This window comes from Ochlerotatus camptorhynchus, unplaced genomic scaffold (assembly GCF_037179485.1).
Source record: "Ochlerotatus camptorhynchus isolate MF236.1 unplaced genomic scaffold, CSIRO-AGI_Acam_v1.1 ptg000284l, whole genome shotgun sequence".
Classification (NCBI taxonomy): Eukaryota; Metazoa; Arthropoda; class Insecta; order Diptera; family Culicidae; genus Ochlerotatus; species Ochlerotatus camptorhynchus.
Genome location: NW_027040773.1, coordinates 7,265,606 through 7,286,101, shown reverse-complemented (window position 1 = coordinate 7,286,101; position 20,496 = coordinate 7,265,606). Strand labels below are relative to the sequence as shown.

The 20,496-nt window shown below is 37.0% G+C and overlaps 1 protein-coding gene across 3 annotated transcripts in view; it reads left to right on the top strand.

Annotated features, from left to right (window-relative positions):
* Positions 1–12,633: 12,633 nt before the first annotated feature.
* The window catches only part of meng (meng-po), a 91,347-nt gene continuing 83,484 nt past the window's right edge, over positions 12,634–20,496 (top strand). Inside the window, exons 1-2 of one of the 3 annotated variants that reach the window (XM_065228205.1) lie at positions 12,635–13,395; positions 13,466–13,561. The gene's annotated coding sequence lies outside the window, so the exon portion shown is untranslated. Of the gene's footprint in view, positions 13,562–20,496 lie in introns of all 3 variants that reach the window. The other 2 variants (XM_065228206.1, XM_065228204.1) reach the window with 2 other exon arrangements.

Here is a 20,496-nt window from a genome sequence, read left to right as displayed (position 1 = left end):
TCAAAATTTTACACGATGAGGTATACGAGTTCAATCTTTAAATGCTTTTATTTTGCAAATGGAGCATTTTATTTAAATCTGGTTAATGCTACGCTAATAGAAAACTTAAGGACTATGTAATAGACATATAATATAGAAAAAATAATTTATTTTCAGATTTTTATGTGTAGACACAGATTTCAGCTTTTCTAAAACTGTAGCAGCAACTAGATTTAAATAAAATGCTCCATTTGCAAAATAAAAGCATTTTAAGATTGCACTCGTATACCTCCCATGGTAAAATTTTGAAACCATCATCACTCTCATAGTTCTTCTATTCTCCACGAGTGCCAACTTTGATTTGCCAATTGGCAAATCAAAGTTGGCACTCGTGGAGAATAGATGAACTATGAAAGTGATGATGGTTTCAAAATTTTACACGGTGAGGTATACGAGTTCAATCTTAAAATGCCGTTGTTTTGCAAATTGAGCATTTTATTTAAATTTGGTTGATGCTACGTTAGTAGAAAACTTAAGGACTACTCAGTAGATGTATAATATAGAAAAATTAATTTCTTTTCAGATTTTAGGTGTATGCATAGATTTCAGCTTTTCTACAACTGTAGCAACAACCAGATTTAAATTCAACGTTCCATTTTCAAAATAAAAGCATTTTAAGATTGCACTCGTATACCTCTCCGTGGAAAATTTTGAAACAATCGTCACTCTCATAGTTCTTCTATTCTCCACGAGTGCCAACTTTGATTTGCCAATACCTCTCCGTGTAAAATTTTGAAACCATCATCACTTTCATAGTTCATCTATTCTCCACGAGTGCCAACTTTGATTTGCCAATAGGAACTTAACGATCGATTCAGCCTCTGGTGGTGAATAGGAGAACGTCAAAAAGAGTGTTGTGAGCAGAAATTTTTTCCTTGAGACATAGGAAGCGGAATACTTTTTTACTTTTCCTGATAAATTGATTAATCTGAGATGCTACAAAACTTAATCTACAGTTGAAAAATTTAGTTCTGTAACGTTTTTGAAAAGATCCTGCTGGTGTTTAGGAATATTTTTGTTGAAAAAAATGGAAAATTAGAAAAGTGTCTTAGTGGTTATGATCTTCCGGATTTCTTGTGTGTGAGTAATTAAGGTGCAAATCAGTTCAGATTTGTGGAAAATCGTACAATAAGACAATTACCGATGGAAATTGGCAAGATTTTGAATGAAAAATTCTATTATTTGCGTTGGGGAAAATACTTATTCCGATGTAAATGGTTTGGTTGACGTTTCTTCTCGAACTCGCGTGGCGCACTCTACATTGGTGGTGCATTAAAAAGGCTTTCTCAAAATATTGCTACCAATCGTTACCAATGTTAAAATATCGATTGTGTTGCCAGATCAAAATATCGATTTCTGCTGTAAAATCAAAATATCGATACACAACTGCTGATTTTATTTGTGATTTTTTATCTGCATTATTTCTAGTTTCGATCCCATGCCATCTGGGATGTACTGATTTCGTTGTTGGTTGCTAATCCTCGGGTCCACGGCTGCTGTTGATGAGCTTATCAACGACAGGCAAACACACTCTTGTATGTGGTCTATTGGAATTTCTGTAAATCTTTTCATACATGAATTCAATATTTATTTCTCATAACCATCAACTAGTCAGCCATGTAGGTGTAATAGAGGTCAAAAAGGTATCAATTTTCCTCATTGGGTTCCAAATGCCGAGAATCCCACCACGCATGCTATCACGGGTTATTAAATATATAGACGTAAACTTGAAGAACTACAATGGTAAACATTTGCTGCGTCGCGGCCATCGGTCTTCTCGTTCATTTACCGGCAGATTGCTTCTTCCGATCAAATGCCGAATATGTCGATAAATAATACAAACATTGCCAGCGATGCTAATCGATAACAAGGTGATTATAAATGCATCGATGGCAATCTTTGTTGTTCTTTGTCAAAGTTCAAAGTTACGATGATATCAGTATTTAAAAATTTATTGATATTTGTTAAGAATACTAAAGTCTATGTGACACATCGAAATTAAAAGAAATTTAGTATGGCACCTTTATAGATTACTATCATATGACCGATATCTGTCAAACTTTCATAGCGGAGCAAAACAAACATTGTGTAGTACTAGAATTTTGACTAGAATGGGGTATGTTAATTGATTTGTATGGGACCAATAGGCTAGGCAAGTAGTGAGCCAATTTAAAATCGTTAGTTTCGTATTGATTGTTGGTACAAGAGCTGAGCCAAAAAGTTGAGCACATTTCTTCGGAACATTCTGGTCTTAAAGTTACCTCTATGATAATACCACAGACAAACAGACATAACACTCACAATCACATTCATCGCAAATATTTTTTTAGTTGGGAATGTGCCTGCATTTGTCATGGTAGCGCCACTGAAGCATTGTGCAAGCCACAAAATTTTGAACTTATCAGTGATGCCAGTTCTTTTTCACGTCTAGCTAGTAGATGTCAGCTCTTGAAAATGATAAGACATCCCACTGGAGACACATACCACATCTGACGAATACAGAAAAAAAATTGTTGAATATTACATCAAAAGTGCTGCACATTAGTCATTCCATTCCTAATATTACGCTGTACGATTAACACAGAATTCGAGAACAAATCATGATGATGACTGTAATATTCTATCAACTTTTACCCCTTTTACCAGTTATAAACTACGTAGACAGCTTGGGAGGGGGCAATCATCCACGGCCTATACAAATTTAAATTTTTTGTATGTACAATTGTCTATGCAGGAGGAGGGGGGTTAATGAACAGCCCCTTATTGATGTTCAATACTTCACCATGAATTTCATTGATTGATACATATTATATTTTTTACTGTACACACATTAAAGTGATGAGCAGTGGTAGAAAGGGCACTAATTAGTGATGCATTACCTCGTTTAAAAACTTGATTCCAGCAAAAGAAAAAGCACACTAAACAAACAAAACAAATCCCTAAAAAAATCTTAGCTTCTGTGAATTTTTCCTATGGATCCTTATTTCTGCAGAATTCAATCAATTCTATAGATCTACGGAAAATTTAGTAGAACCGACATCACTGACTTCCATCTGTTTTGTTTTTATTCAACACAGCTGACGCGTTGACAGAACGACGGAAAAGCAACTGGTGAAAAAATGGTATGAACGATGGATGCTCTATAGAGATTCATTAAAAAGATATGTGAAAGCTCTGGCGTCTGGCATTTCTGTTTATATATTGTCGATTCATTTTTAGAGTCGGTTAAGTAGAAGTCGATAAAGTAGAATATTGTAGAATATTGAACAATGATGTGCAAAGCGATTGATTTCACCAAATTAGGCACATAGAATCCAAGTGTGTCACAATTCAAATTCATAGTGTTCAGGCATAATTCATAACATAAGATTCACACTTGAAATGGATGTGTTTCACAATAAGCGCAAAATTAAGTGTGAGACACATGATGGTGACGTGAGGAATTTTTTGAGTGTAGTTCACATCAATGCTTGGGAATGTGGATGATAGATGGTGCTAGTGCGCATGCAAAATACGCTTGACGATATTTTCTGAAGAATTTTCTTCTAAGAGGCATGTCTGTTTGTCTGTGGTAATACCAACAATCAATTCGAATGGGGATGTATTTTAGCAAGAGATAAGAAAGGCCACTGGTCCATATTTTCAATATATCTAGATTGTTTACGGGCTATAGTGCATTGCAGTTGCTATTAAGTGAGATGTGGGACCTAAAAATGTAGAAAAACAAATTTCATGAAAAAATAATTCCGTCATTCGTGTCCTTAACAGCGTGGTCACGTGTTTTCCAATTTATTTTTGACCGGCAGGGATCCCTTTGCGTAATAAAACCTACGATGCTGCAGTTGTTTGAAAATTTGCAATACCATTATCAGCTGCAGATGACATCAATCCGACGTAAAAAGATAAATTATTGGATGCGGACAATGCCTTTGACGCACATTATCTACGAAATGGTGGAACACGTTTCACGCCTACAGCTTGTTAAATGAAATTAAGGAAGTGCTTCATGTATTTGAGTTTCCATTTTAATTAATAATGAAAAAAAATAATAATAATAACGCACAATGCATTTGGCCTTGAAACATTCTGGAAAATCTGACAGTTAGATAGGTAGTCAATTTTCTGCAAACGTATCAAATCCGGATTAATTGGGCGAGGGGTGTTTAATTATTTTAAGTATTTCACATGAAATAGTAAGGCGACGTGCTTTAGTAGTCATAATTATGTGGGGGTCTAATTTGCGATGTTCATGACAATTCTGAAAACGTGTGTACGAAGATTGAGTTTTATACAGATCTGCACTCAAAAACTTCCACACGTTTGATCGAAGTGTTTAAACACTTGATTTTTTAAATGCACAATCACATTTACTTTAAGTGTATTTCACCTTGGTTCAATGTGTTATACACGTTAATTTCTGGTGTTTCAAATTTTGAAATGTTGAAAATATTTCACTATCTATTCAAGTGTATTGCACATTGAATCACACTACTGTTCAAAACAGATGGATTTAATGTGTTTTGTATTTCAATGCGATGTGAATTGCTTGCTCAGAAAGGTAAACATCGAAAATAAGAGTTGTGACTTTATCCTATCAACCCGCCTCATAAATGAGAACAGCCGTGGCACAGTGGGATCAAACGAAGACTCCGGCAGCAGCACACCCCAACAGTCCATGATCGAATCCTAAATCACACCCATTAAAAAGATATGTGAATGCTCTGGCCTCTGGAAGTTTTGTCACCATATGAGGCACATAGAATCCAATTGTGTCACAATTCAAATCCATAGTGTTCAGGCATGGTTCATAGCATGAAATTCACACATGAAATGAATGTGTTTCACAATAAGCGCAAAATTAAATGTGAGACACATGATGATGACGTGTGGAATTTTTTGAGTGTGTTAAACGTTGACGCAGCTTTAAGTTTTCTAATACCACAGACAAACAGACATAGCACATTGGATATTTTCAATATAAAACATCGTCGTTAAAATACTACCGCTATTTGTTGAGTATACTGCGATGGGTATTAAGCTGAACAGATGGCGGTCGTGTGTAAACGTCAAACGCAAGGGTTATTGACTATGCGCGCCACAGGTGGCGATACTACCAACTAAAAACATTTAAATTGATCGCTAAAGGCGTGTTCAATGAACAAATTTCGAGAATTATGTCTGTTTGTCTGTGCTAATACCCTAATCACACTACAGTCTATGCCATTCCATAGCCAAAATGATGTAGTGGTTCCCAGAATTTCGTAAAGATTTATAGTTTTCTTCCTTACCACAAAATATTATAACCTATTTTTTTATGTTGGCATACAGGTGACCATTTACATGTTAAGGTGGTCCAAAACCTCATTTTTTAAATGGATTTGTTCAAAAATTCATATTTTTTTAACTACTGAGCCGATTTCAAAGATCAAAATATCAAATGAAAGGTTATTAAAAGAAAAAAATATTATAATATTTAAAAGAAAGAGATTTTGTATTCAAAACATTGATTGTATTTGTTTTTATGGTGTTCATGGTTTGTAGATAGAGGCTGCAATATGTTTTTAAATGTTTCTTAGAAAATTAGGCTAAGTTACGTAAGAGTTAAATATAGGAATACTCCTGTGCGACTAGACTACCATGAATCGTGACCATTTTTTAGTCGCTATAAATCAATAATATAAAAAAAAATATATTGCTGCCTCTATCTACAAACCAATTTTTAGCTAAAGGTACTCTGTTTTCGATAAAAATGTTATGGTTAATTTGCAATTTGTGGAATAGTTCAATCATTTGGGTTATCGTTCGTGTATGGTATTTTTTATTAGGTAAAATATGCCAGTTTATTGTATGTCAACGCAGTACTGTTTGCATAGTCAGGGATTCAAGCGTAAATATATCGGAATTCGGGAATTTTTTGGATCCTGGGATATCCTGGAATTTTTGTCCTAGGATTTTCCGGGCAGAACCCTCTACTTGTATCAAATGATTGTTTTAAAAAAAGGTTCAAATTTCGTTATAATACAGACAAACAGACATAACTCTTAAAAGAAAATTCTTCAAAAAATATCGTCAAGCGTGCACACTAGCACCCTTCTTTTGTTTTGAGAACAATGAGCGTAAATATTCATACAATGCGCTCTTACAGGATTTATGTTGTAGCTAATGAACTAACGCATCGGAACAAACCTATTATTGATTTGCGCACGGTGAAATCATTGATATTTTTGATCTTTTCTGATCTATAGAACGGAAATGAGCGATTACGACGAAGTAGCGCTCTACCCTACACAGCAAAAAAAATGTATCAATTAAAGAGCCTAAATATATAAAGAGGCGACATGTCAAAATTGGAACAATCGATTGTCCGTCAAAGTCATAGGAAAAGTCATTCCAATCGAGCAGAAGACCTGTCAAATGGACAAGATGTCATCTCTTTATGAATTCAGGCTCTTTAGTATCAATCAATGTTATTCATGATGATGTATTGAACTCATTGATGGTAAAAGTGGATACAATATTACACTCATTAAAATGATTGGTTGTCAAAATCTGTGTACATCGTATAGCGTAATATCAACAATCAATACGAAACTAACGATTTTAAATTGGCTCACCACTTTAGTAGCCTATTGGTCCCAAGCAAACGATTAACGTACCCTATTCTAGTTGAAATTCTATTACTACACTATGTTTGTTTTGATTCGCTATGAAAGTTTGACAGATAACATCAGGGGTGTGTGGATTCATGCAGAACATGCAGGGGTGAGTGAAATAGCTTGGGACTGCTTGGGACCGTTGTTCTGGTACTGAGTGAGCCAAAAATAATAATGATTTTCTTCGGGACCCAGTGGTCTTAGAGTTACCTCTATGGTAATATTACATTACAAGCGGACGACCGAGGGGCACGCAATAGCCTTCTTGACTGCGTTGGATTTAAAGTACAAGGTGTTTAACTGTGTAATTAAGTAATTAAAAATGAAAATTAAGTATTTCATGTAATTAAATTTAATTTCGCGTAATCAAAGCAGTGCCAGTGTAATTACTGTAATTAAAACACGTACTTCAATTTGATTACGTAATTAATGTAATTAAAAATTAATTTTCTGTAATTAATGTAATTAAAGTTACACAAATGTTATTAAAAACGTACCAAAATCCTTATTCTTGAAGTATTTAAAAAAAATTAAGAAAACCCTTAACACATACTCGAATGAATTTATCTCTTAACTCTTCTTACACCCTGAAATACGCATATTAATGTTTTACTAGACTACAAACATGACCAATTCTGCGAATACTTATACTAAATTTCTTGGAGCACCATGCTAGAGTTGGAAACTGAAATCATCCACTCGCGACAATCGATTTCACTTTCGTTTTGTACGTTCAACATAATGTCGTATCTAGTGCACTGTATTCGTTGAATAATGCGCTTTAATGCAGAACTAGAATAAAATCGATTGTCACGAGTGGGTTATATCGGTTTTCAACTCTAGCGACAATATATAGTGAAAAGGAAGTGATACTAATAATGAGGGCCGTGATTGCCATACAAATGAAATGGGAATGTCTTAGTTGTGACGACAAGTCTTCAAATTTTACATTTCCTTAAATTCAAGCAATTCCTCGAGCAAATTTCCTCCCGACAATTAAATGGGACTGTGGACTGTCTAAGACCATTATCAGCCGTGCAGAATCATGAAGTTTGATATGTCGCACGAAGGATTTTGGTTCTTGTCGATAATTGAAAATATACCCGGGAACACCGGAACATGCCAGGGAGGGCCAACGGGATCGTGGGCTCTCAAAAAGACCATTACTGGCCGAGTTCAGCAGAATCATAAAGTTTGATATGTCGCATGACGTGTTTTGGTTCTTGTGGAGAATCGGTCACTTGCCCGGGGACACAGGAACATGCCCGAGAGGGCTAGTTTGACCGTCGAGTCTCATTAAGGCCATTACCAGCCAAAATTTGGAAATCATGAATTTTGATATGTCGCACGATGGGTTTCGTTCTTGTTGATAATTGGCCACTTCCCTGGGGGCACCGGAACATTCCCGGAAGGGCTAGTGTGACCATGGACTTTCAATAAGGCCATTACTGGCCAAGATTTGTAAAATCATGTTGTTTGATATGCCGCATGATGGGTTTTGGTTCTTGTTGAGAATTGGCCACTTCCCCGGGGGCACCGGAACATGTCTGGGAGGGCTAGTGTGATCATGAACTCTCAATAAGGCCATTACTGGCCAAGATTTGTAAAATCATGAAGTTTGATATGTCGCATGATGGGTTTTGGTTCTTGTTGAGAATTGGTCACTTCCCCGGGGCACCGGAACATTTTCGGGATGCCCAATGTGATTGTGAACCATCGAAATAGCTGCCACTGGTCCAATTACGTCGTTTGAGAGAAAAAAAACATGATGTTCATCGTGTGTATACTTATTACAGAACAATAAAGCCGAATGCCGACCAAAAACGACCCCAACGGGAACCGAAATAACTCCGGAACCATGAATTGATCAAAATATTTTCAGATGTATTCAGAAACTTCAATAGATTCAAGACAAAATTCAATTTGTTGTAAAGACAAATATTGAGAAATTATGTTTTTATAGCTAATTGAATTTTAAAAACTTAGCAAATTTAGACGTTAGGCACGCAAAGGTTAACATAATTTTCTATTGTAATTCTGTTTTCGTTCGCATCCTCCAAATTAAATTCGTTATTTCTAAGGTTGAACCAGGTAGCACAAACAAACATTCCTTTCATTGTCGCATTCTCCGGTGCTTTTACAGGGGCGTGATCCAGGATATAGTTCTTTGCCCTGCCAACACCTCGGCAGTATTGAAATCCGACTACATGTCCAATCACGAACCGATCGTTGTATGTGAATTGGCACCAACTGAAATTATCCTTAACGTAGCAAAAGGGCCTGTGAAATTTTTGTTTCACGGGCCAATAACGAAAGGGTCTAACGGTACGCTGGGGGAAATTTAAGTACATTTCTCGTTGTACATTAATGGAGTTAATGTACTTAATTTATGCGACTTGTAATTAAAGCTGAAATTTGTACTTAAAAGTAATTAAATCAAAAAATTTCAGACGCTCGTAATTAAAGTAATTAATCATGTAGTTAACTGTAATTATTGTACTTAAAAAAGGCTTGCGTAGGAGTTAAAGGTTATTGCGTGCCCCTCGCGGACGACCAATACACAGCATTTAAAATGTAATATTCAATACATTCCTGACGTTGCTGAATATTACGATAGCATCAGATTGCGGGGTTGCTAGTGTTTTATAATGCTTTGTTGATTATTAACGAACTCTTGATTGTTGGGAATGCTTCTGAATATTTGAGGTGGACAAAAGAGTGAACAAAGAGGTGAACGCCGAAGCTTTTTCAAATTTAAATGAAAAATGTTGAGGGAATTTGTATCTGTAACTGTAACCAGTTCGTTTTTGTTTGCTAATCTGGTTAAATGTTACACTTAATTATCTTAAAGATAAATCGTCCAGCTCAAATCTTTGTAGGGGTAAGCGGTGGAACCATCACCATCACCATCAATAAATTTTATTTCTGTATTCGTCAGATTAGTATGTGGGATGCATCATCTACTAAATTGACCTGAAACGAACTGGCACCACTGATAAGTTCAAAATGTACTGACTTGCTTGACGGTTCAGTGGCGCCACCATGACAAATGCGAGCACATTCCGAACTGAAACCTTATTTGTGAAGAATGTGATTGTGAGTGGTATGTCTGTTTGTCTGTGGTTATAATCTAATTTTTTCAGTTTTCTGCACACAACATATATCGCCATATGACCAACAATCAATACGAAACTAACGATTTAAAATTGGCTCACTACTTGACTAGCCTTTGGCACCGACAAACCGACATGAATGACCATTCAAAGTACCATCAAATTTCTGATCAAAGCACAAAACTGACATCTGCCGCCGTGTTCGCGAAAAATGTGTATCCTAGCCACGAACACGTATGCGAATGAGTTGGTTCGTGTCTAATCTATTCCGGGTAAATTATTTTTATCTAGATAACAAATTTCTATAGTTTAGACAGATGGGATCGTTGCACATTTGAATCCGCCGTTATGGATTGTCGATCAAGAGTTAAGTTTATGTTTCATGTCGGTTTGTCGGTGTTATTGGTCCCAAGCAAATCGATTAACGTACCCCATTCTAGTCAAACTAGTACTGCACAATGTTTGTTTTGATTCACTATGAAAGTTTTACAGATAAAATGAGGGGTTATTTGATTTTCGTATGTTCCGATGGGTGAATCGATTAACTTGGGACCGAAGATAGTACCAGAGCTGAGCCAAAAAGTTGAGCACGTTTCTTCGGGACCTACTAGTCTTAGAGTTACCTCTATGGTATGACCTCCCTGAGCTCAGTCGGTAAAGAAGCAGCTACAAAGCAAGACCATGCTGGAGGTGGCTGGGTTCGATTCCCGGGTCGGTCTAGACTTTTTCGGGTTGGAAAATTTCTCGACTGCCCTGGGCATAGAAGTATGATTGGACTTGCAACACAATTAAACCAATGCAAAAATGGTACAGACATCGAAAACTCTCAATTAATAACTGTGAAAGTGCATCTAGAACACTAAGTTGAGTGCACGCAATAAGCTTATTGCATATGCGATATGCTTATTACAGTAAAGAGTAGGAATAGAATTTATCTGCCTGTTTGTCTATATTCAGAACCACATGCCCCCAACGACCACACAAAATGCTCTCCAGAGTTGTAATCTTGTAACCAAACTTGGAAGCAGGGGTGCAAGTGATTTTGATCGATTCTCTTCATTAACTTTCTCCTTGAAAAAAAAAAAATACTACAAATTTGGTACGCCTACAAATCAAAAACGGAAAGAGTTAACATAATAGATGATCGATCAATTAAAAGAACTAAATTTTCTTCACATTTGTTCCGTGCCCTAGCGGTCCTACGTCAAGCTCCCGTTTGTGCCCCTAGGCACAGATCCTTCTACTTTTTTTTTACTATCGACATCTGGTGCGAAAAATCAACATGGTGTTAATCTATAGAAAATTCTATGATAAGATCAATTTGAATAACTCTCAAAAGGTGTGGGCACCGTACATATGTTTTGCTCTTTAAAGATCTTTCGGCGCAATGAATTAAGCATTTTCTAAATGGATATTTAATTGAATAAAACGCTAATATACATTCACGATTTCCTGCATTATCTGTTATCTTGGAAACTGAAAGAAGCACAGCATTGTGTGTAAATATTTCCTCTAACCATGTGCTCGAAGCGCGTCATAGAAAAGTGAAACCTTTTGTTTGTGTGACCATTTTCCGCTTCCTTCGGAACGTTAGTTTCCATGGAGAAGTAAAATGCTTGCGGTCGGTCAGTACAGCTTACATATGAGAGAGAGAACAGTTCTCTCTGCTTAGGCATCCGCGAGATTGCTGCCAGCAGTATGGAATAATGGTAATAATATTTCCCAGACGAACGGTAAATCAGTGAAACAGGTTTCTGTGCCAACGCTATTAGACTTGTTTCGGTGACGAGGACAACACTCATCTAAGGGCCCATTAATAAATTACATTACTCTAAAATTGGCATTTACGGCACCCACCCTCGTGACACTTTTGTAACATATTCAATTCAACCCATCACCCCTTACTGGAACGCGTAACGCTTTTATTTGATACCATTCCATTATGTAGAATTTTTCTCTATTCTTGTTAAAGGCACTTACTACAGTTACAATGTAAATAATCATAACTTAGTGAGGATAAAACAATCTAGTTTAAAACTGAGTTGTACCCACCACTTTTTCTTTTTTTAACCAATCGCTCTGATTTTCTACGAGTGACTAGTTCTCCGTTGACACTACTCACATGCACAAATTCAGGCCGATTGGTTAAAAACCCGCCGACAAAAAGCGGTGAGTAGCACGTTCTTCGGGGGATAGCTGGACCCACCAACCCGCTACACACTTAGAAAAAATCATGTAAATTTAGGTGCTTTCAGAGTGACATATACGAGCGTCAATTTTGACATAAATTTGAGTCATAACAGACGCAAAGTATAGCTCAATCAAACGTACTTTTCGTCGAACAATGATCTTTTCAGTCTCGGAGCACTTATTTTACATGAAATGTTTGTTTACGTCTCATATTTTATGTCAAAAACGGATTCCATCACGTGTAAAATTAGTTATTTCTAAGTGTGTACTTTGACTAACATTTTGTAAATCATTGATGAATACCCACCCACCCAGAGCGTTTCTTAGTTTATGAATGGACCCTAAATTTTGCGAGATCATCTGGTTGATGCTGCGACTGCGAGGGTTGTTTTTCCACTTCAAGCCGCCAAACTGAGAGAGGGTCGTGGAAAATTGCGGAGAGAATTTGAATTCGAGAGAGTAGCATGATAGTGACGAGAAGGAAAAGCTATACCAATACTACGAACGTATCGCTGGACGGACAACGTGGGTAGTAGCGTTCAATCTCAGCTATATTCTGGAGGATTGTCATCAGTGGCTTACACACGTACATGCAGGACCCAAAAGGCAACAACATCGCGACGCGATCCACGACCGTTCACTTTGGCGTCAGTTTAAGTTGGGCTGCCGTCGAGATTGAAAGCTTTCGCTCTTAGCTGAGTTTCGGTTCTTTTCGTTTGAGTTTCCTCAGTTTGTTCTTGAGTGGCAGAAACGCAATTTTCCAACCGACGACACTTGCTTGATGATCCACTCGCGTGATAGGCAGGATTTCGCGCGTTCTACTGTGCTATAACGGTTTTTTTTGGGAACTGACTGCGACACAAAAGAAATCATAATAAAACGCAAAATTTGGAAGTATCTAGCAGCAAAGTGTGTTTTTCTCATAAATTACAGATTCGAATCCATTTAGGAATTCTATCGGAAGCTTCCGTCAGTAAAATCTAATTGTGCAGTGAGTTGAAATTGACAAAGTTGATCAAGCAGAACACGTGAAAATGTAACTGTTGTGGTACATCAAAAAGCCATTTCGAAGAACAGTGATAAGAATTTGTCGTGAAGGAAGAGCAAGGGATATTGTATTTAATTGAAATGTCGCGCGAGTTTCCAGCCGCCGCTATTCTTGGCGCGCTGGTGAATGTTTAGTTGCTGTCTTTCCGAGGCTGTATAACGATTTCACCGGAATCACGGAGAGCAATAATACCGCGATAAGTTGGGAAAGTGGAAACGGCTCGTGATATCGTCTGTTGTGTGGTCGTTTTTTTCTTCTGTGGATAACGATTTCATTTGAAGCGTGGAAAATTTGTAAAAGGAAGCCATAATTTCTTAGCAGCAAAGGCAACAAGTGAAACGGAATCTTGATTGTAAGATATTTGTATGAATCATCTGTCTATGCTTAACAGTGTCAAGCGGAAAATTTGTTCAATTATTCAGGCTGTTTTCATCATATACCATATACCTACTCGATTCGATCCGGAGGGCTTCCAGAACGCCGAATAGCAATATTTGCGGGATATATTTTTACTATAGGTAAGTTGATGATGCTCGAATAAGTTGATGTATAAATAGGCCAATGTATCGACGATATTTTAACCTTAATTTGTCTATGTATTTGACGTGGGAAAAGTAGCCTTTAGATAATATCTGTTTTAACTGAAAGCACTTATTTGTCAACAATGTGTAACAATTAAAAGTGAAGAAAAATTAGGTGCATATCGATGTACTTTAAATGCATTATCAGTTGCATTGGCATATGGCATGCATTTTAGATAACAAATGCCGTTAACTAGATGAAAATTAATAATTTTTCAGTTACCAAATGCTTAGTGCAGCGTTTCTCAATATGTGGGTCGAGACCACACATTTTGTCTTCTTCAAGCCGATCCAATTCCAATCTGTTTTTTGTAAAGTATACACATACATATTAAATACATATGCAACATCTGTATTCAATATTGATGGGTTGGGAGTTTATTGAATTTCAAAATAAAAAATGGCAAATTGAAAAACGCTGGCTTAGTGTATTAATTTAATATCATATGAAAATAGGTTTGTTCCCGTACTTGATTTTTTGCTTTTGCAGTAAGAAAATAATACAGGAATACCCACTTTGCGTGATGGGTGGTGCCGTCTACCTACCGCCATTTCTCATAAATCTTTCAACCAATTGAGCTGATTTGTTGAATGTGATTAGGGCCAATTAGAAACTTTACACTCACAAAAAGTCATCTCAATTCGTTGAAAGACAGTTGAGAAATGGCGATGGGTAGATAGAACCCCTCCACCCGCGTAAATCTGGGAATCCTGCATTATTTTCTTACAGCAACTTACGGCAAAAGCAAAAAAGCAAATACGTAAACAAACCTAATGTATCTACCGTCGGTGAAATCACCTTATTACATAACCCAAATAATAATAATTAAAAGTTTAGCCAGTAAATGCGTACGATTGATTGCGGGTCCGATGAACACATTTTTCGGGTAGATTTTTTCGGTTTCTTTGGGGAAACAATATATGTAAGTACGAATAGACTTAGGCTTTGAATGCTCTCAATTAACAACTATGGAAATGCTCAGCGAACACTATGTTGAGGACAGGCATTAAGTTCCAGTCGGGACGTAAATACCTATATTCGTCTTGGACGAAAATAAAATAAGAAGTTTAGATCCTTCTTCTCCTTTGGCTTTATTACGTCGTAACTAGGAATTTTGGCCAGTTCTCCACTTAGTGCTCTTCCACAGTTCTACAGTTGTTCATTGAGAGATTTCGGAACCTGTACCATTTATGTATTAGAATTATTGTGTGACAATTACAATAATGCCATCTATAGGGAAGGTTATTAAACTTTTCAACCCGAAAAATTCCTTGACCGAACCGGGAATCGAACCCAGCCACCTCCAGTATGGTCTTGCTTTATAGCTGCGCCTTTTCCGACTGAGCTACATAACTATAACTATAATAAGATCACTTGATAGGCACATTTAACCATAGTTGGAACATTACCCTGTCAAATAAATGATTGAAATCCATATTACATTAGAGCTGTAGGTATCAGGTAATGCACTAGGCGTCTCCATCAGCTGGAGTGTATCAGCGAAGGTCCATGTCAAAAGAGTGTTTTTGTTAGCTTCTGCTAGTCTTTTCGTGCAAGATTAGTGTTCTAAATAAAACTTCAGTAAAATTAAATTACTTGCATTGTTTGGAATGTTCTGATAACTGATAAGAAATTTTTAACCATCCTCTTTATCATGTCCATTCAAAAGGTTAAGTATAAAGACACTGCCGATAATATTTCAATGTAATGAATAGATGCGCAGTTGCACAAAGAGCTACAGCAGTGGTTTTCAATATTTTTCGATCCATTACCCCACCCCCTATCAATTAAAACTCGCCCAATAAGGCTAGTATGGCTGCATTTCCTGCTGTGCTACAGTGATTTATTCAATTAAAACTCGCCACCTCCAGCGTGGCATGCTTTTGTCAATCAGGGGCTTCAATGGACTAGTACTGCCAGGTAAACTGACATTTGGTGACATCCTTTACATACGTCATGCTTCATGGAAGAAGGTTGGTTTTAGAATCTTAATACAATTACTATGTATGAGAAAATTGTGACAAAAGAAGGATACGTTCATAATTTTTGCGTAACATACTGAATGACTGCTAGCGTTATAATGTTTATCCAACTTCAAGATTTTACATAACTCGATTAATAGATACCATATTGAGCGCCTCTCACTCTCTCAATACCAATCGGAAAATTCATTTGAATTTCTGCGCACATAGCGCACCAATTCAGCCGGACGTGATAATCTCTATTCATAGTCTGGTAGGTAGTTGTACTAATATTTTTTCCTTTATTTGTTTCCCGTCGATCTTGTTTTCCGAGCTGAGCACCAATGCTACCGAAACCAGGGAGGTCGCTCCCACACCGGGACCCTACCTATCGACCTATCAACTCATAGACCGGGGACCAACGGCTTTACTTCCCTTCCAAAGGAAGGCATGATCAGAGATCGTATGCCTCAGAAAATCCGGGCAGCGCCGACTGGGATTGAACCCAGGCCTGCTGGGGGGAGAGGCAATCACGCTTACCACTACACCACCGGCGCCGCTATGTACTAATATTAGGACCGAATAGCAATTCTCTGAATGATTTCTGTTATAGGGTAAACGCTCCTATAGTTGCGGTACGTTAGAGGCGTTAGGTTCCTATAGTTGTGCATTGAATCTCCATGCACAAGTATAGGAACATAACGCTTCTAGCGTACCGCAACTATAGGAGCGTTTCCCCTACTTAGATATCAAATGCACTACATGTTACGAAAACATTGTTGTGCGATATATCATGACAGTTTTCTTTCTGGTTCATATGTATTGTGTTATGGAAATGAGTAGGCTCTGTCCACCGTCGGTTGGAATTTTAAGGATCTGTCACGATTTTTCGTTTTTTTCGCGTTAGTTATTTTCCGGTATTTAAAAACGTTATCAGTAGTGATTTTGGTACGGTTATTCAGTTGATGTAGTGTTTTGAAGGTGTTGATTTGGTCATTTGTTTGTTTAGTGGAAAATTGAGTAGTGATTTTTTTTCCACAGGAGCACGAAAACCGATTTTCGGGAGTCTTTCGGTTCTCGGCTTCCATTCTTTAAAACGGTTAAAGTTAGCACTTTGGTACCTTCTGATCCCTTAGTAAGATCCTAAACCAACATTTTGGGATTTATTTTCAAAGGATTTATTGTGTAGTTGGTGAAAAGAAAGAATATGAAAAATTCCACTGGACTTTGCACTAGATTTTTTTGGGTATCTTTCGATTTTCATTTTCCAACCTCTACAACGGTCAAAGTTAGCGCCTTGTTACTTTTTTTTTATTTATTTGTCGTCAACCATGTTTGTAGACCATTTTTGGTCCATTGATTATTACACTAGTTCACATGCAGCTTTATCTTAGTACAATATGTATGAGCACATAAATAGATTTAAATAAATGGTTCTCCTAGTTATCGCTACGCGCGGAAATATTGTTTTAGTTTGTTTTGGACATTATAGAGACCCTTGCGCTGAACTAGCCGGCTTGACGTGCCGCAAGGACTCAGTAAAGGTTCCTACTTGTAGAGACCTGAAGCTAAGTGCTCGTTCCACAGTGACAATATCACATCATTAAGTTTTCTCAAATTGTTGTACCAACCCTTCATTTCGATGACTGTATGATTGCCGAAATGATACGGAAATGGATTAGTGATGTGATATTGTTTATACAAGCTGAGCAGTGCGTGGGGTCCTAGGTGACATTGATCGAGTCTCTTTATCGATTTGCTCCTTTGTTCCTATTTCCGGATCTTAGGAACGGCCAGAGACACTATTCATCAAGGTGCGGTATCAGGGATGCCTGTTCTCTTTAAAAAATGCTTATAACCACATTTAGGTATATTTCCTCTCACTGAAATCACAGGTATTTGAACTCAAATATCATTGCAGTTGGTCCAGTTCAAAAAACTATGAAACATATTTCTGGATCTCAGGAATAGTCATAAGAACTATTCTTCAAGGGTTGGTTGGAAATGCTAACATGAAGCCTTAGTGTGATAATTTATTAGCTAGAGAATGATCTTTTTTAGAAGAGAGTAGGTGGATAGTTCCGTTAGAGTACGGCAGTATGAAAAAAGAATAGAAGTTGAAAATGAGCGAAGGGCCATTAATGTGACAGTTTTTTTTTTGAAGATAGACGCACATCTTTTGCGTCTTGAAGACTTGAAGTATGTCTCCAAGTCCACAGGCAAAAAATGTGCGTCCCTCTTTTGCTCATAAACTGACTGCGGTTGTGGAATAGTTCTAGCGACGTTTTCATCACTACCTAAAGCCCCACGTTGCGAGAGCATTTCCAGTCGATGGTGTGTTATAATGCAATTCTTCTTTACCCAACTATTGTGTTGCTCCTCTCGTCATAACCAACGTGATCATCTCAGAGAGAAAGCAGTAGGGTGGTTGTTGCGTGCTGTACCATCATCGGCATTGTTGACGGCTACTCCCGCCTTGAGTTGTTACATTCAAAGTGTTTTTATGTTACTTCATACGCGAAGTTAGCGATTTTCAGAGTTGGTTGGAAATGCTAACATGAAAATTTAGTGTGATAATTTATTAGCTAGAGAATGATCTACCAAAGAACTGCCAAAGAACTACAAATATGTTCAATTTTACGATTACAAAATATTAAATTTTTGGAAGCACCTGCCGGAAAGTGAGACACCAAGTTATATTGGTCAAAATAATAGCAGTTATTTTTGAAAATTTACGTGCTGCAAATATTTTAAATATTTTTACTATTATGTACATTCGTTAATTGGGTGGGGATTGTTAGAATTTTGAGAAATGTAAAATTTAAAATCTCAAAATTAAGCTGAAACGAAAATTATTAGTGCTGCTATTATTTTGAACATTTTTACCTGTTGCCTCGCTTTCCGGCAGGTGCTTCCAAAAATTTAATATTTTGCAATCGTAAAATTCCGCAAGAGATTTTATTTTGCACTACGGTTTCATATTGGCCACAGTTTGGTCTTTATTATATAAATAAAAATAGGATTAATGTCTCTAATATTGAGCCCGTACCTAAATTTCGAAGGAAAGCATTTTTTGACAATTTTTCACTTGCATCCAAAAATAACCATTTGTATTGTCTAGATGACGTATTGTTTTAAGAATAATTGAAAAAGAACAGATTTTTATCGATGAGCCCAATCTTTAGATCCATAGGCCAACATTAGAGCCATTTCCCCTGTATAAATTTTTGCATACTTTGATATAACTTAAAATGATGAAGAGCTTTGAGTTGCTTGGTTTATTTCCTATAAATTCCGTTATAATTGCTTATCTTTTGACAGATACGCCTATTTCATCTACTACTTGCAGACTTCATCAGTGCCAAGTACTTAACCCCACTGCTGTAACTACTTGGCACTGATGAAGTCTGCAAGTAACGGGTGTTCAATAAAAAATGAGAATGATTTCAGTGCCGTCCAGCGCTCTTGTGAGAGCATCGCGGCTGACCAGGGCCCCTTCTTCAATACTCATTGAAGTTTTTTTTTTAAGAATAAACATTATGGTTTAATAAAAAATACTGAATTCGTTGAAAAAAAAAAATTATTTTTACTAGCTATATGACTGAAAAAATTCTAATTTTTTATTGAACACCCGTTAGTAGACGAAATACGCGTATCTGTCAAAAGATAAGCAATTATAACGGAATTTAAAGCGGAGATGAACTAGCCATAGGCTAAAAATCTCCTTAATAAAGAATTAGAAAAAAAAAACGGAATTTGAAGGAAATAAACCAACACACTCAAAGCTCTTCATAAAGGCATTCCGTTAAGAGGCTCGACAAATTTAAAAGATTTAAAATAATGGTTGGACGCGATGGCCGGAGGAACGTGATGTACCTGTAGATAGCATATAATCAACTTATGATATTTTTTTACCGTTCATTGACCGAAGTGACGGAGCACCATCGCGTCACCACAATCCAACCAATGACAAGGTTTATTTCACAGCAGAACCTCATTCGCTAGACGTGACACTCGATGATTGTATAGGGGAAATGGCTCTAATGTTGGCCTATCCTGATCTAAGATTGGACCCATCGCTAAAAAACTGGTATTTATCAATTTTATCTAGATGAACGTGTCATTGGGACGGTACTTTTGGATATTTTCGGTCGCTATTGAAAATTCAGTCGATTGCTGAATTTATGTATGGGCCCAAATTAGGGGCATTTAGCCTGACATTACATTCATTTCCCCTATGTATTCCAGATAAAGTCTCCTGCTAAATTCCTTAATCACACTCGGTGGCGATTGAGTGCTTGGCGTTCATTTTTTTTTATAAGACATGAAAATACACAGGTCTCGGATTAGTGGGTCAGTATCTACGAAACGAAAAACTATATTGTTTGTGTTCGTAGGTAAAGCTGTCTGTCGCAAAATCTCAGCCGTATTTCACTTTCTTCGACAGGTGAAATAATGAATCTATTTTCAGATATTCCAATATACCAAGAGGCATGGGGGTCTCAGCACACATCATAATACAGTTCAGGTTCACTGAAATGGTGATGATGAATGGATACAATAGTACGCGTATTGTGTATGCTTCATGACTATTGTATATTGCAATGATTATTATTTTTGGCAAAGTTTATCAGATGAGGAGGATTCGTGCAAAAAATATGCATGCATGCGTTATTTTTGGCGTTGTAATCCGAATCATGAACGCCAAAGGAGGTAAGCTTACAAAACGTTGCCTTTGGCATCTTTAGCTCATTATCCGTAAACTGTGAATTTTTTTTAACGACAAGATATATTGTATTTCTGGTATTGTTCCACTGCACGGCCGATGAGATCAACCCAAATATGAGTTCAGTTAACTCATAAATCGCAAAACGTGCTGGAACGCAGCGATGAGCAATTTTGCCTCACTA